We start from the raw sequence: 14,344 nt of genomic DNA, 5'->3' as shown, positions 1-14,344 counted from the left end.
CTGCTGAACTAACAAATGGCTGATTTAACACAATAAATAGCACATAGGAAAAATAATGCAGTTACAGCATCGTTAAGACAGCTGCAGAATGAGGAGGAAAGGAACTACTCAAAAGCAGTACTGCTTCTGGAATACAGAAATGAAAATTATATGTGGGATATTGAAAAGGAGAGACATGAGAATCACTTCTGGAAAAATAATTTCCCATGGAAACACCTGCAGGACAAGGGCACAATGACCACAGGTGATGCACTCAGCAGCAACGCTGACCGACCAGTGGGAAACTGAGAAAGCGAGGAACAGAGGCTGTGGGCTTCGAAGGGATAAAAGACAACTAAGAAAGCCACCAAGGTGAAAAACAGCTGAGCATTAAAAGCCCCAGCAGGTAGGAACCAACCGCTGTGGAAGAAATCACCTTCCCCAGGGATGCAGGGAGGCCCAGCTTTGGGGAGCACCGCCATGGCTGTGGGCTCTGCTGCCAACACTGCAATGCCTGCATTGTGTGGCTGGTTGCAGCCATTTGCTGCCATCACTGCCCAGCATTAACGGCTATTAAGCATCCACTGCCAGTCTCGTAATTACCTCAGCATCCTAACTGTCTGTTGTTATTGATTATTTAAGGCTATCCATCTCACAGTTAGATACTGCTAAACCACAGTTGCATTTTGCACAACCGTTGAATTTCTATAAGGTATTAATAAGAGTTTTAAAGAGCTGTCTTATACACTCCATGTAGTTAAAGACTCTTTATTCACTTCATAACACATCACCCAACCCCCTCCTTCTTTCTGAAAACACCAAATTAAGCAAAACCATTTGGCTCTGCATCCAGAAAGGGCCTCCTTCAGATGCAACGTGAATAAAAGACAAACAGCTAAACAGCTTGTGATCGAGATATCGAGATTAGAGCTCACACAGAAGGCACAAACACAGAGGAAGAGTGCAAGATACAAACTGTGTCAATGCAAAAGACCGAGACCATAACTAACTTCAAAAAACAAAAACAAAAACAAAAAACACAAAAAAAACAGCAAATCAGACTTGATCTTTCTGGAAAACTGACCTGCACGTCCCATTTCGACGGCGGACTCTTCCCACCCTCTCTTCCCCTCAGCGCACGCTGCAGAAGAAAGGCTCCGCGTGCTGCTGCCCCCGTGAGGCGAGGCGTAGAGCAGCCGTTGGCTGCGTGCTGCAAGGGAGCTGCGCCGCTTGGCAGCCCGGAGCACGGCGGCCATTTTGTGGCTTCCGCCCAAACCTAAGCGGCCACTGATGTCTTTTTTCTTTCTTTCTTTCTTTCTTTTTTTTTTTCTTTCTCTTTTTATTTTCACGCAGTAAGTTACATTGTGAAGGTGCGACTCACTGTTCTGGAATAAATCCTCGGAACGCCTAGACTGCTTCTTCCACGTTTGCACCCACTCTGATTTTCTTCAGAGTAGGAAATTTCAGCGCTGCATTGAAGATAAATCATAAAGATCAATATTTTACAGCCTGACACTTAGAAGAGTTGTATAATATTAAGCAAAATTGACACAAAGCATGTGTTTAGAGCACCTGACAACACTCAGTGAAGAGAAAATCAAGTTTTCTGCTGTGCCTTGGTCTCCTTTATTAAATCTGCTTACAGTCTCTGTCACTATGAAGTAACAGGGAAAAAGAGTGGAAGAAAATGAATGTTGTTTTTTCTTTATTTATCATTTACTTACATTGTTGCACAACCCAGTTCTGAAATCCTGCCTGGAAGCTGCTTGTTTATGACCAGGTGTTCTCCCAGTGAGCTGTATTTACTCACTGACAGCGGTCAGCAGTTGGCCCAGGACCTTCTTACAGCCACGGCTGCATAGGGTGTGAGGTGATGCTTCCAGGAAACAAGCAATTTATTTAGTCTGTTTTTAACTATTGTTTTTCCTTCCGCAAATGCTGTTGGTCAGAAGCCATGGATGAGGCATGATCTGGGTATTGTGTTTAAGTGTAGAAGTAGCATCAGGGCCACTGGAATCAGCACACTGATTCTCTCCCTGCAGAGTACCAAGTGAGAACCTAAAGTTCATTAGAACTGCAGCTTTCACTAACTTGGCTGGAAATTACTATATGAGGCTTATTACATAATGTATTCCTCTGATGTATATTTTACTTACCATAGATTATGAATGAAGAGAAGCATGATTTTAGATAAAGAGATGGAAGGTAAATGTCAGCTGATGATAATAGTCTCTCTATCAACATAACTTCTCATATTGACTCTATAGAACTGTCCCTTGAGGGTAGACCTGGCAGGCTGAGTTTTATGAAACAGTTTAGGTGTATACTTGATAACCAACTATCCTAATTAGTTCAGACACTATCAGTCTTCTTGATAATTTTGGTTCCGTTCCAATCTCTGTTGATGTCTATGAGAAAAGCTTTGTTATTGTCAAGGGAAAGTAGACCATATTTCAATTTCAGCCTCTATCTTGCTTTTAGTAGCTGATATTGGGTTATCTTACAGAAAGGGGAAGTTCTCCGTTTTAGAAAAAAAAACAAGGATAATGATTTTGGCCATCCATTTTCTTTTCAGGATATTAAAAACTGGCACAAGTAACAATCTTTCTGGCCGCCTGACAACTTATCATGACACTCTGATTTGTGGATAGTAGGATAGGTCTGATTTCAAGTTGCTAATGGGTTTCCTCAACCTGGCAGTTTTATTCCAGCTTCTTTAAATAAAGCTAACAAATTCCATATTTCTTCATTTAGTTTATTATTACTGTTACACTTCTTCATGCCTCTTACAGCATTAAAAAAAAAAAAAAAAAAAACAACCTTGTATCTTTTAATGTCTTTTTTCAGTTCTTATATTAATAATTTATTCTCCCACCAGAAGCAAAATATTTGCTAAGCTTATACACTGCCATTATTATTATTATCAGTATTAGTAATGGAATCATTATCATTCTCATCACTGAAAGCTAGCTCATTATCTGATAAGTCAAAATTTCCTCCCAAAGATTTGAGGTATTTGATTTTCCTCATTTGTATTCTCAGAAGTCATTTCTTCCTCAATTGCTGAAGATGAAAATGCACCTTCCATAAGTAAGCTGCCATTCTGTTCATTATGCAGCTTTGATTATTAATTTTTCTTTTCTCCTTCACAGCACAGAAAGCCAAGAATAATTGTGTTTTCAACTGGTTTGTGGCACCCAAGAGAGTTCCTTTCAAAAACAGCTACTAGGGGTTAAGTTGTGATTATATGGACTCAAGACAACTATTGATTAAATCCGTGGGAGCTGATAAGACTGATAGTTGAACCATAGAGTTTTCTGGTGAGTAGGTTCTTGGGGAATAAACTTTGGGAAGAATTTCAAATAATATCAATGACAAGTTGGCCTTTCACAAGTGCTAAAGATGAAATATCATTTTCCTTCTTTCTCAGCCAATTTTCTCACCCATACTGACATAGCCAAAACCTAGCCTGAACTCCAATTAGCTAAAAGAGTTGCACCATCTCAGACAAGGCTGTCAAGGTGGACATCTCCTCTTCTGTGAAGTCTGAATTCTGTAGACATATGTTTTAAAATTTATCTCTTCTTAGAGAGGCAACTCTGTGACTTTTCTTGATCATCACCAGTCAACAGCTCTAGTATGATGAGGTCATACTTTGTCCGGCTTTCTTACAGCAGGTTTCAATTAGTCTCCATCTTATTTCTTCTTGACACTATAGAGAAGGTGAGATTTTCTTTCTCAGAACTGTTTGATATAGGCGCTTGTGATCATTAAGGCTCACGGTTCTCATCTTTTTCTCGTACTTCCTTACATAAATGGGGTCAGGGATAAAACTATACAGTGAGAAGTGCCAAGCACATTGAGTACGCAGGATAGTGGGAAAGAAAATGTAACCAGTTTAAGGTAGGAGGAATGTTGTTTTGTTTTTGTTACTTGCTCTGGTTTTGTTCCTAACTGTTTTTTTCTTGCAAAGAGACATTTCTGATGATGTGATACAGAAAACCACCCGATGTGTGAGTTGTAAGAGGCCTTTTAAAATTCAATTAACTTTATTTAATTAGATTCATGCATTGGTAATATCAAGGACTCACATTACTGAAAATTAGCGTCAGCGATGCTCTTCTAATATTATGGCACAGCTATTTGTTGCCAAATGTAAAGAAAGCTAATTACTGGACTTGGTCTCCCACACAGCCAATGCTGCTTCAACCATCTTCCCTCATATGACACAAAATTATGCATGTATGCGACTAAATTGTGTTTTAAATCTGAGATATCCAATCCCTTTAGAAAACTGAACAATTCTATTTGTTTAGCCTGGTATATCAAAACCAGAGAAAGAATTCAGATATCTGATTTCCATTTATTTCTCTGAGAAATTATAACCCTCTGTACACAAACACAAATTATACCATAAGATAGGCGTTTTCACATGCTTTCTCAGCATCAGACAACTAGTCATGCCACAGCATCAGGCAGATCTCTCTCACTTAACTTTCTAAATAGGAATCACCATATTTATTCAATGAACTGAGCAAAGACGAGTTAGTATTCCACTTGGTTAGCCTTTCTGAGAAGAAATCCAGATCAGTACTATGCTTGAAAGCTTCTGCCAGGAACCTAACACATATTTTAAAAATATGAATATTTTTAAGATATCATAGCTGATTTCTCCAAGTAGGAAGAAGTGCAGCTTTAAAATATCACACGGGTATTTCAACTGCCACAGAGATGCTGGTGTTATAATGTAAACATGTTAAAAACAAATTTAGTGTATGGAAACAATGTTAATCAATTTCAGTGCACTGGAACTATGGCCTGAGCAGAAAGATTGTAACCACGCCATGACAGTTTCTTCTTTTTAAAGTTTCAGGAAAACATGTTTCATTATCCCTACCTTGACTGAACTGAACCTGAAAATGACATTGAACTTCCTTAACGGAAGTTTATATTTTCTCTACATTTTGCTCTAAGCTGTAGCCCGGTCAAGATTGAAATGCAACATGAAGAATGGCCCAAACTGTGGCAATTTAAGTGCAAATTTATACCTGCTTTAGGAAGATGCAAGACAGACTGCATAAAGAATGTTATGCATTTTTGTTCAGTTCCAGCAGAGCTGTAATAGATTACTGTTTTTCATGAAAAAAACTTACTTAATATGTAACTTCTGTATCTTTCAGTGCTGACCAACCTGCAGAGTGTACTGTTCTGTCTGAATTATATGCTTGCATGAAAACAATAAGAAAAAGAAAAAAAAAATATGAAAACAGGTATGAGGGTAGAGAAAATCAATGCTAGATAGAAACAAACAACAAAAATAACAACCAACAAACAGGAAAAAAAAATGCATTTACATTCTATGAAGCCTGAAAAACTCCGCCTGAACTCAGCACATATTTGCTGAGGGAAGCAATTACTATTACAAAATCAACATTGACTTCACAATGTGCAATACATCTGGAAGAATGCCAAACCACACCCAAATCTAACAGTGAATTTTAGGAAAATTCAATTTAATTTGAGATTTTCCTGATAGAGTTACAGAAAGAGCACTGGTTGCACACTGGTCTGAGTGACAAGACATACATACTAAGCAGAACACTGGGTAGCTCCCTAAGATCTCTCAGGCACCCGCTTCTGCCCAGAGAGTTGGATGTCTTGCCTGAGAGCTACCAATGTAACAGCTTTTGCAGTTTGTTAACCAGTTGCTATTTTATGTCCTAGTGACATTCACTGCAAACTTCAATTCTTGTGAGAACAGATTTAATATTAAAAACCAGTTTCAATATGAAATTAAACACAGAAAAGTAGTGATACAATATTTTCCATTGCTTACAAAATATGATGAATTAACAACACAACTAATTTTCCCTTTTATTTTATCTCAGCTAGACCAAAATAAATTGCCAGTGTTTCTGCTTATATTGCGATTATTCAATGAAAAATTTCTTACCTGCATACTCCTGCAGCTTGGATTAAAGCGCACCAAAATGTGTCATTTGTTAATGACTGGCTTTTCAGAAGAGTTCTTGAAAATACTGAATGAAAAGAGCTTTAATACTGATATCTCTCCTGTATTTTTAAAAAATATTTTCAGAAAAGGAAAAGTGTTAGAGAATGTCAGCCATACTTCTTCCCCAACAGAGGCAATATGGCTCTAACAGAAGACATTCACAAGAATTTTTGTTGTCTGTTATTCTTTTCGCTAGTGCAACATGAAAGATTTTTAGTTAGATAGTTGAGCTGGATATTTTACAGAGCAGTTCTTAAAAAAAAAAAAAAAAAAAAGCAGATGGAGGTTTTGTTAGTGTTATTGAACATACCACAGAGAAGACTAACAGCAAACATGAGACAAGAATTCCGAAGCAGTCACCAAAGATTTTGCTCTATTTTATAGAACCATAGGGTATGGGTCTATGAACTGAAATCAGTTATATTAAAAAAGGCTTTCCCTAATATTTGCAGTGAGAGGACATGATCTTATATAGACTTTTAGGATAACTGCATGTCAATGCAATACACAGACTGTAAAAAATACACACACGCACACATATGCACACTTCATTAGATAGTAAATGAATTGTAAGAGTTAATAGTTTTGCAACCTAAATAAAGGCACTGAAATACAACCATGTTAAGCATGGCACAGAAAGATGAGCAGAGCATAAATGTATCATTCTTCCTATGAAAGAACCATCATGGTTTGCTTTGTCGCTTTCCTCAGGCTCCATCCTCAGGTACCATGAAGTTAAACCCCATATCACCAGGCAGTGACATTTAAATTGGCAGACCTCCATGTTTGATAACCACCTCAGGTTGGTATCTGGGCTTGGTGCTCATGCCTTTCTGCCCTTGCTGGGGCTGTACCTTTGATGGCACAATGTAAAAGGTGCCTTCCTGCTGATTTTAAAAGTATCTGTAGGTTGCACAGGTCATCCTGTGTGGTGCACAGAAAAGAAATGTTTTTCTGTTGAGTAGAACAGTGGAATGGAAATCTTGGAGGCACTTTTTTCTGAGTTCTCATGAATGACTCCGGGTGTTGCACTTACACTTAATTTCTCCGTATGTATAATGGAACAATAACACTTACCATATGTGATTGAGCACTTACCTAACCAAAAGCCAGAATAATTCTTTGTAGCCTTCCCACTGCTCCAGGTATTGTTACTCTGTGCAATTCCATCTGCTTTGATGTAATGCTCCGCAAGTTTCAGACTTTCAAAGTGTAATCTATAGATTCAATCACTTTTAGTTTTTAAATAGCTTCTCTGCCCTTCATTTAGAAAGGAAATTATGGAAAGGTTTACTATCATGTAGCATTGAGTATGTGTTAAAACTGCCAGGAGATAAATGATCTTTGATTTTCAAATGTATATTAATGGATCAATATTCTCCTTTCTTGCCATATACATATCTCATAAATTATAATATCATTAAACCTGCAGAATGAATTTGACCTTATCCACCGAGCATCATGTTTTAGAATTAATAGTTTTGTTCTTAACAGCAACTGGGAAATACAGCCAGACATGCTGAATGACATATTCCTATCTTTAGAGAGTGCCTTTACTCATTCCAAAAAAAAAAAAAAAAAAAAGCATAGCAAAAAGAATTAAAAAGAATTTGTATCTTTATTTTTAAACACTGAGTTAATGCTGGGATTGTAAAAAATTGATATTTAAACAGCAAAACTGTATTCGTTTGTGCTTGTAATATGGCAGAAGAGTCTTGAATTTGAATAATTATATATCTCTGGACTAAGAGTATGGCTGCAGCCATTTATTTTCACATCTGTTTTAAGAAGGAAATGCATAGCTAAGTCCAAATAAGAAAACAAATCACATTAAAGGGCAATGTAAAGGGTGGTGTATAGTGTAAAAGGTAGTTTTTCATGAAGTGTAATGTCTTCAATCCTAGGCAAACAAGGCTTTGGTTTAAAACTCTACCATTGTAAAATATCACGAATTAACTTGGCAACAGGGAGATTTCATACAATGTTTCATACCAGGAAGAAAAGCAACAATGCAAGGAATAAGAAAGGACTGATCTAGAACGCAGAAATGTATTTTCTGAGGTATAATATATATACAGCACCAGATCACCGAGACATCGCCATGTGCTGAGAAGAAGAATACCACGAGGAAAGGAAAGGGAATGCTTTATGCTGGGAAAATTCACTGTGAGATAACAAGAAAATGTAACTGGCCAGTATTAAAGAGACGCTTTATGTGGCCCAAATCAGTGGATTTTTCTCAGGAAAGAATTTAATTCAAGCTATTTAACAATATCAACATAATGCTTCATTTGTATGGGTGAGAAATGGAAAAGCAATAATGGAAAGTGTCATTAGAATAGCGTCAGGCCACATTGTCCTTGAAATAGAGTAGAAAACTTCTGCAGGAATTTAAATTACACCAGAAGAGAAATCTATGCATAAAGTACTACAAAAGAAACAGAGAAACAAGCAGACTGGTTTGCAATAAATGATCATTTGATTATTTTTGTGTCTCTCTTGCTTAGAATACAGCAACTTCATTATAAGTTTAGGAGCTATAGAAAGTTACATGGGATGAGATAAAGTATTGAAATCTAAAGCTAGAGGCTTCAGAGAAACTCCTTTCTCCTCCAAACTGAATCATACCAGCACCAGGAGCCACTGGCTGCCTCTTCCTTTTAATCATTTTGCTTATAGGTGACAAGAGTGGGCTCTGAATTCTTGCTTTAGTTCTATCCTACCCTTCTTCTGTGGATGAATTTTTATTGTATTTTATTTTGTGGATGGTGCTGTACTTAGATTAGGTGCCAAGTTGGAATTTACCTGTAGGATTGTTAAAATAATTATTTAAAGAATAAGCAAATGTATATTCATATAAGAATAATAATTAAAAAAAAAAATACAGCTAGTGCTCCTTGTGAGTACTGTGAGATAAGAAAACACTATTGTATGTCTTGAGCATACATTTCTGTCTTATGTAACAGCTTAAAGCACCATCACAGAGCAAAGAAATGAGAAATTTTAAAGGCTACTGAACGCTGGAGATGTGAAATCAGCAGCAGATTATTTAGCACGGGTTCTTAGAATGATATGTAGGGAAGCTGCAGTGCTCAAGGACTCTCCAGCACATATTTATAATTGCAGCATTTGTTAGGTTTCTGTGTAACACAACAGCCCAAAATAGAAAAAGACAAAAAGAAAATAAAGCCTCCCTGGGTCCCTCTGAAGTGACTGATCATAATCTCTCTTACAGCTTGTCTCGAAGGGGGAAACGGATCCTTGCCCAAGAGCTGGCAGGACTTGTAGAGAGGGCTTTAAACTAGATATGAAGGGGGTAGGGGATAAAACCAGGCCTGCTAGAGATGAGCCTGGGGGAGCGGCAATGGGATTAGGGATGAGGCGAGGGGCTCGGCTGAAGTGCATCTACACCAATGCACGCAGCATGGGCAACAAACAAGAAGAGTTGGAAGCCATGGTGCGGCAGGCAAACTATGACCTAGTCGCCATTACGGAAACATGGTGGGACTGCTCCCATGACTGGAGTGCTGCAATGGATGGCTACAAGCTCTTCAGGAAGGATAGGCAAGAAAGAAGGGGTGGTGGTGTGGCTCTGTATGTTAGGGAGTGTTTTGATGTTACTGAGCTTGTGGCTGGGGATGATAAGGTTGAATCCCTATGGGTAAAGATCAGGGGAAGGGCTGACAAGGCAGATGTATTGGTGGGTGTCTGCTATAGACCGCCGAACCAGGATGAGGAGACAGATGAGGTGTTCTATGAGCAGCTGGCAGAAGCTGCGAGGTCGCCAGCCCTTGTCCTCATGGGGGACTTCAACTTCCCTGACATATGCTGGGAATTCAACGCAGCGCAGAAGAAGCAGTCTAGGAGGTTTCTGGAGTGTATAGAGGATAACTTTCTGATGCAGCTGGTGAGAGAGCCTACGAGAGGAGCTGCCCCGCTAGACCTGCTGTTCACAAACAGAGAAGGTCTGGTGGAAGATGTGGAGGTTGGGGGCTGTCTTGGACAGAGTGACCATGAGATGGTAGAGTTCTCAATTCTTGGTGGAGCCAGGAGGAAGAACAGCAAAACTGTTACCTTGGACTTCCGGAGGGCGGACTTTGAACTGTTTAGAAGACTAGTAGGGGGAGTCCCCTGGGATTCAGTCTTAGAGGGTAAAGGGGTCCAAGACAACTGGTTGCTCTTCAAGAAGGTAGTCTTACAGGCGCAGGAGCGGGCTGTCCCCCTGAGCTGCAAAATGAGCCGGCGGGGAAGGAGACCGGCGTGGATGAATAAGCAACTATTCTTGAAGCTCCGGGAGAAAAAGAGAATCTACCTCCTGTGGAAGAAGGGACGGGCAACTCAGAAAGAATACAGAGAAGTTGTTAAGATATGCAGGGAGAAAATCAGAAAGGCGAAAGCCCAGCTCGAGCTCGACCTGGCCACTGGAATAAAAAGAAACAAGAAATCCTTTTACAAATATATCAACAGTAAGAGGAGGACTAAGGAGAATCTCCATTCTTTACTGGATGAAGCCGGGAATGTGACTACTGAGGATAAAGAAAAGGCAGAGGTCCTGAATGCCTTCTTTACGTCTGTCTTTAAAGGTCAGACCAGTTATCCTCAGGATATTCCACTTTTCGACCAGGTGGTCTCGGCTGGAGACCAGACTAAACCACCCATGATTCAGAAGGAAACGGTCAGAGACCTTCTACTCCAACTGGACTGTCACAAGTCCATGGGGCCGGATGAGATTCACCCGAGAGTGCTGAGGGAACTGGCGGAGGTGATAGCCGAGCCGCTTTCCATCATCTATCAGCGCTCCTTGTTGACTGGTGAGGTACCAGAAGACTGGAGGCTTGCCAATGTGACTCCCATATACAAGAAGGGCTGTAAGGAGGACCCGGGGAACTACAGGCCTGTTAGCCTGACCTCGGTGCCAGGGAAGGTTATGGAGCAGATTGTCTTGAGGGAGATCACGCGGCAAGTGCGGGACAACTGGAGCATCAGGTCTAGCCAGCATGGGTTCACGAAGGGTAGGTCCTGCTTGACCAACCTGATCTCCTTCTATGATCTAGTGACCCGCCTGGTGGATGAGGGAAAGGCTGTTGATGTAGTCTACCTAGACTTCAGCAAGGCCTTTGACACTGTCTCCCACAGTATTCTCCTGCAGAAGCTGGCAGCCCGTGGCTTGGACAGGTACACTCTTGGCTGGGTAAGGAACTGGCTGGAGGGTCGAGCCCAGAGAGTGGTGGTCAATGGAGCTAAATCCAGCTGGCGACCGGTCACGAGTGGTGTTCCCCAGGGGTCGGTGCTGGGGCCTGTCCTTTTCAATATTTTTATTGATGACCTGGATGAGGGCATTGAGTGCACCCTCAGTAAGTTTGCAGATGACACCAAGTTGGCTGGAAGTGTCGATCTGCCTGGGGGTAGCGAGGCCCTACAGAGAGATCTGGACAGGCTGGAGAGCTGGGCTGAAGCCAATGGGATGAGGTTTAATAAGACCAAATGCCGGGTTCTACACTTTGGCCACAGCAACCCCAAGCAACGCTACAGGCTTGGGGTGGAATGGCTTGAAGACTGTGTAGAGGAAATGGACCTGGGGGTGTTGGTTGACGCTTGGCTAAACATGAGCCAGCAGTGTGCCCGGGTGGCCAAGAAGGCCAATGGCATTCTGGCTTGTATCAGAAGCAGTGTGACCAGCAGGAGTAGGGAAGTAATTGTTCCCCTGTACTCAGCTCTGGTGAGGCCGCACCTTGAGTATTGTGTCCAGTTCTGGGCCCCTCACTGCAAGAAAGACATTGAGGCCCTGGAGCGTGTTCAAAGAAGGGCAACAAAGCTGGTGAGGGGTCTGGAGCACAGGCCTTATGAGGAGCGGCTGAGGGAGCTGGGATTGTTCAGTCTGGAGAAGAGGAGGCTCAGGGGAGACCTTATTGCTCTCTATAACTACCTGAAGGGAGGTTGTAACGAGCTGGGGGTCGGCCTCTTCTCTCGTGTAACTGGTGATAGGACTAGAGGGAATGGTTTCAAGCTTCGCCAGGGAAGATTCAGGCTGGATATTAGGAAATACTACTTCTCTGAAAGGGTGGTCAGGCACTGGAATGGGCTGCCCAGGGAGGTGGTGGAGTCACCGACCCTGGAGGTGTTCAAAGAACGTTTGGATGTTGTGTTGAGGGATATGGTTTAATGAGAACCATTGGTGACAGGTGGATGGTTGGACTGGATGATCTTATAGGTCTTTTCCAACCTTAGTGATTCTGTGATTCTGTGATTCTGTTTCTTTTCCAACGTATCGTTACCTTTTACTTGTATCTGCTTCCAGGTTCACTGACGCAAAATGCTGACTGTAGCAGTTTTCACAGTTAAGCTTTTCGGTCTCTATTTCTTAAAACCAAGTAGAACAATACCAAAGAGTTTAGTGAATTAAACACTCTCATTTTCTATCAGCTTCACCGGATGATAATGGCATTTAGTCACTCTTGGATCTGCAAACTGAGTTGAGATTTCTACTAAATTGAATAAAGTTCAACCTTGAGAATTTGCTTCAGTTTATTTTAAAAATAAATGCATAAATTCTAAATTACTTGGAGGAATTTGCCTTACTTTATCTGAATAATGGTTATTATTTCCTCTTAAGAATACTATTGCACAACAAGTAGTGTCATTGCTGCACTAGAAGTTTATGAGGAAGTTTTGGCCCTCTTCTATGAGCAAGGGCTTGGAAACATATCAGAGCAGAGTGCTAGGACCATGGACACATGGCAGAGAAACGACATGCTCTTCCACCTTATGTGATTTAACAGAAGAAAGAATGACCTCTTCTCAAGATGCTGCTGTCAAGGGGACAACAGCTCCACTGAAATTAAATTCTAATGGTAACACAGGCAGAAATGTCAACTGTAAATCAAGGAGGCTGTTTAGTTCAGCTTCCTAGAAGGCTCAGACTAGTCTGAAATTTCATGTCATGATGCCAGATTTATAATTATATGAGTGGGTACAGAGCCTGATCTGCCATCTTTGATCCAATAAAATATTCAGGCATATCATTTTCAACTTTAAATGTCCATGTCCCCTCTTTCAGAATCAAATACTTTCCTTGATGATACGAAGTCCAGAGTGATTCCACTGACTCATACAGGCTTTTCCCATTTACTCTACTGTCAGTGGAACGACTGTAGATTTACATCAGTGTAATTGGGAGTAAAAGTCGGCTTTTTAAGTCTTCTACTTCTATTTTTAAAATCTTCTCTGTCAAGTTTCATAAAGTCAGATGTGAAGATGAATTTATTGTTTAAGCTTCTTTTTCCTGCAGGCAAAAAGCTTAATCATTTTTTTCTACTGACCTTGTCTTGTCTAAAGATGAGTCAATGAATCAAGTTATGAATGATATATCATGAATAAATGATTTATGCCTGGTCAGATCAAATATGATGTATTACTTAGGTCCTTGAATATTATTGCATATAAAGATTTATCTGAAGTGTCATACAATTGGTCAGGGAGAGAATTCTTAAGTCTTCGTACATCCTCTTGGAGAAAAAAAGAAAAAAAAAAAAAAGAAAAAGGGGGTATGTTACTGTTCTCTGACAAGAGGCATTTATCTTGGCAAAAATCTTCCTCTGACAAAGGCTTAGGAAGGACGGCCCAGCAGGTATGGTTCTCTGCTAGAACGCGGGGGGTCCCAGATATGCCTGTCTTCCTGATTCTTTGCAAAATCCTTTCCCTATAGGGTGTCATGACAAAGATCAGAATAGGGATTTGGATGTGCTTATATGACTATTTTTTTTCCGAATAAACTTATTTGCTGGTTTAGTATAGCTGTCTATCTCAGCATTCATCATATAGATTATCCATTATTGACTGATATCAATGTTAGAATACAAACATATTTTCTGGCTGAAGTTTTTCAGAAAGTATCACCTAACAGCAGTAACCACTGCTCCATCTTACAGAAGATTTTATTACAATCATAGCATACCTGTAAAGTAGTTCCTCAGGCAGACTGCATTAGAAATCTCCAAGGTGTGCAGGGTGAGGCCTGGTCATAGCACTGAATGATCTTCAGAAAGCAAACTGGTGCTGAAAAGTTATTAGAATATACAAATATACAAAACCTACAGCATTTTGAAGATATAAAGAGGTGTATCAACTCTTTCAACTTCATGCTGTTCATCCTCACTGACATAACATACCTTCCCAGCTACACTTGATACTGACCCTAACATATTCGATCACCAACTAGATTGCACTTTGTTATAGAATGTTCTAGTGTCTATTCAATGAGCTACTTATCATGGACGCATTCATTTTTATTGATTCAGGAATTACAGACTGGTAGGCATCAATATGTAATTTGAAGCAAATTACTGTATTCTG

General features: G+C 40.3%; 1 protein-coding gene and 1 long non-coding RNA gene across 7 annotated transcripts in view; both read right to left on the bottom strand.

The window, feature by feature from the left end:
• The window catches only part of LOC116243385 (uncharacterized), a 120,927-nt gene extending 118,170 nt beyond the window's left edge, over positions 1–2,757 (bottom strand). For all 6 annotated transcript variants that reach the window (XR_016469805.1, XR_016469807.1, XR_016469810.1 and 3 more), the window contains exon 1: positions 1,064–2,757. This is a non-coding gene — a long non-coding RNA (uncharacterized LOC116243385). The remainder of the gene's footprint in view (positions 1–1,063) is intronic.
• A 9,491-nt stretch (positions 2,758–12,248) lies between these two features.
• Positions 12,249–14,344, bottom strand: part of NAALADL2 (N-acetylated alpha-linked acidic dipeptidase like 2) — a 411,612-nt gene continuing 409,516 nt past the window's right edge. Inside the window, exon 19 of the transcript XR_016469794.1 lies at positions 12,249–14,047. The gene's annotated coding sequence lies outside the window, so the exon portion shown is untranslated. The remainder of the gene's footprint in view (positions 14,048–14,344) is intronic.

Source organism: Phasianus colchicus, chromosome 10 (genome assembly GCF_987193195.1).
Source record: "Phasianus colchicus chromosome 10, bPhaCol1.hap1.1, whole genome shotgun sequence".
Classification (NCBI taxonomy): domain Eukaryota; kingdom Metazoa; phylum Chordata; class Aves; order Galliformes; family Phasianidae; genus Phasianus; species Phasianus colchicus.
Note: the sequence above shows the minus strand (reverse complement) of the source record. Positions and strands in the feature narration are given on the sequence as shown.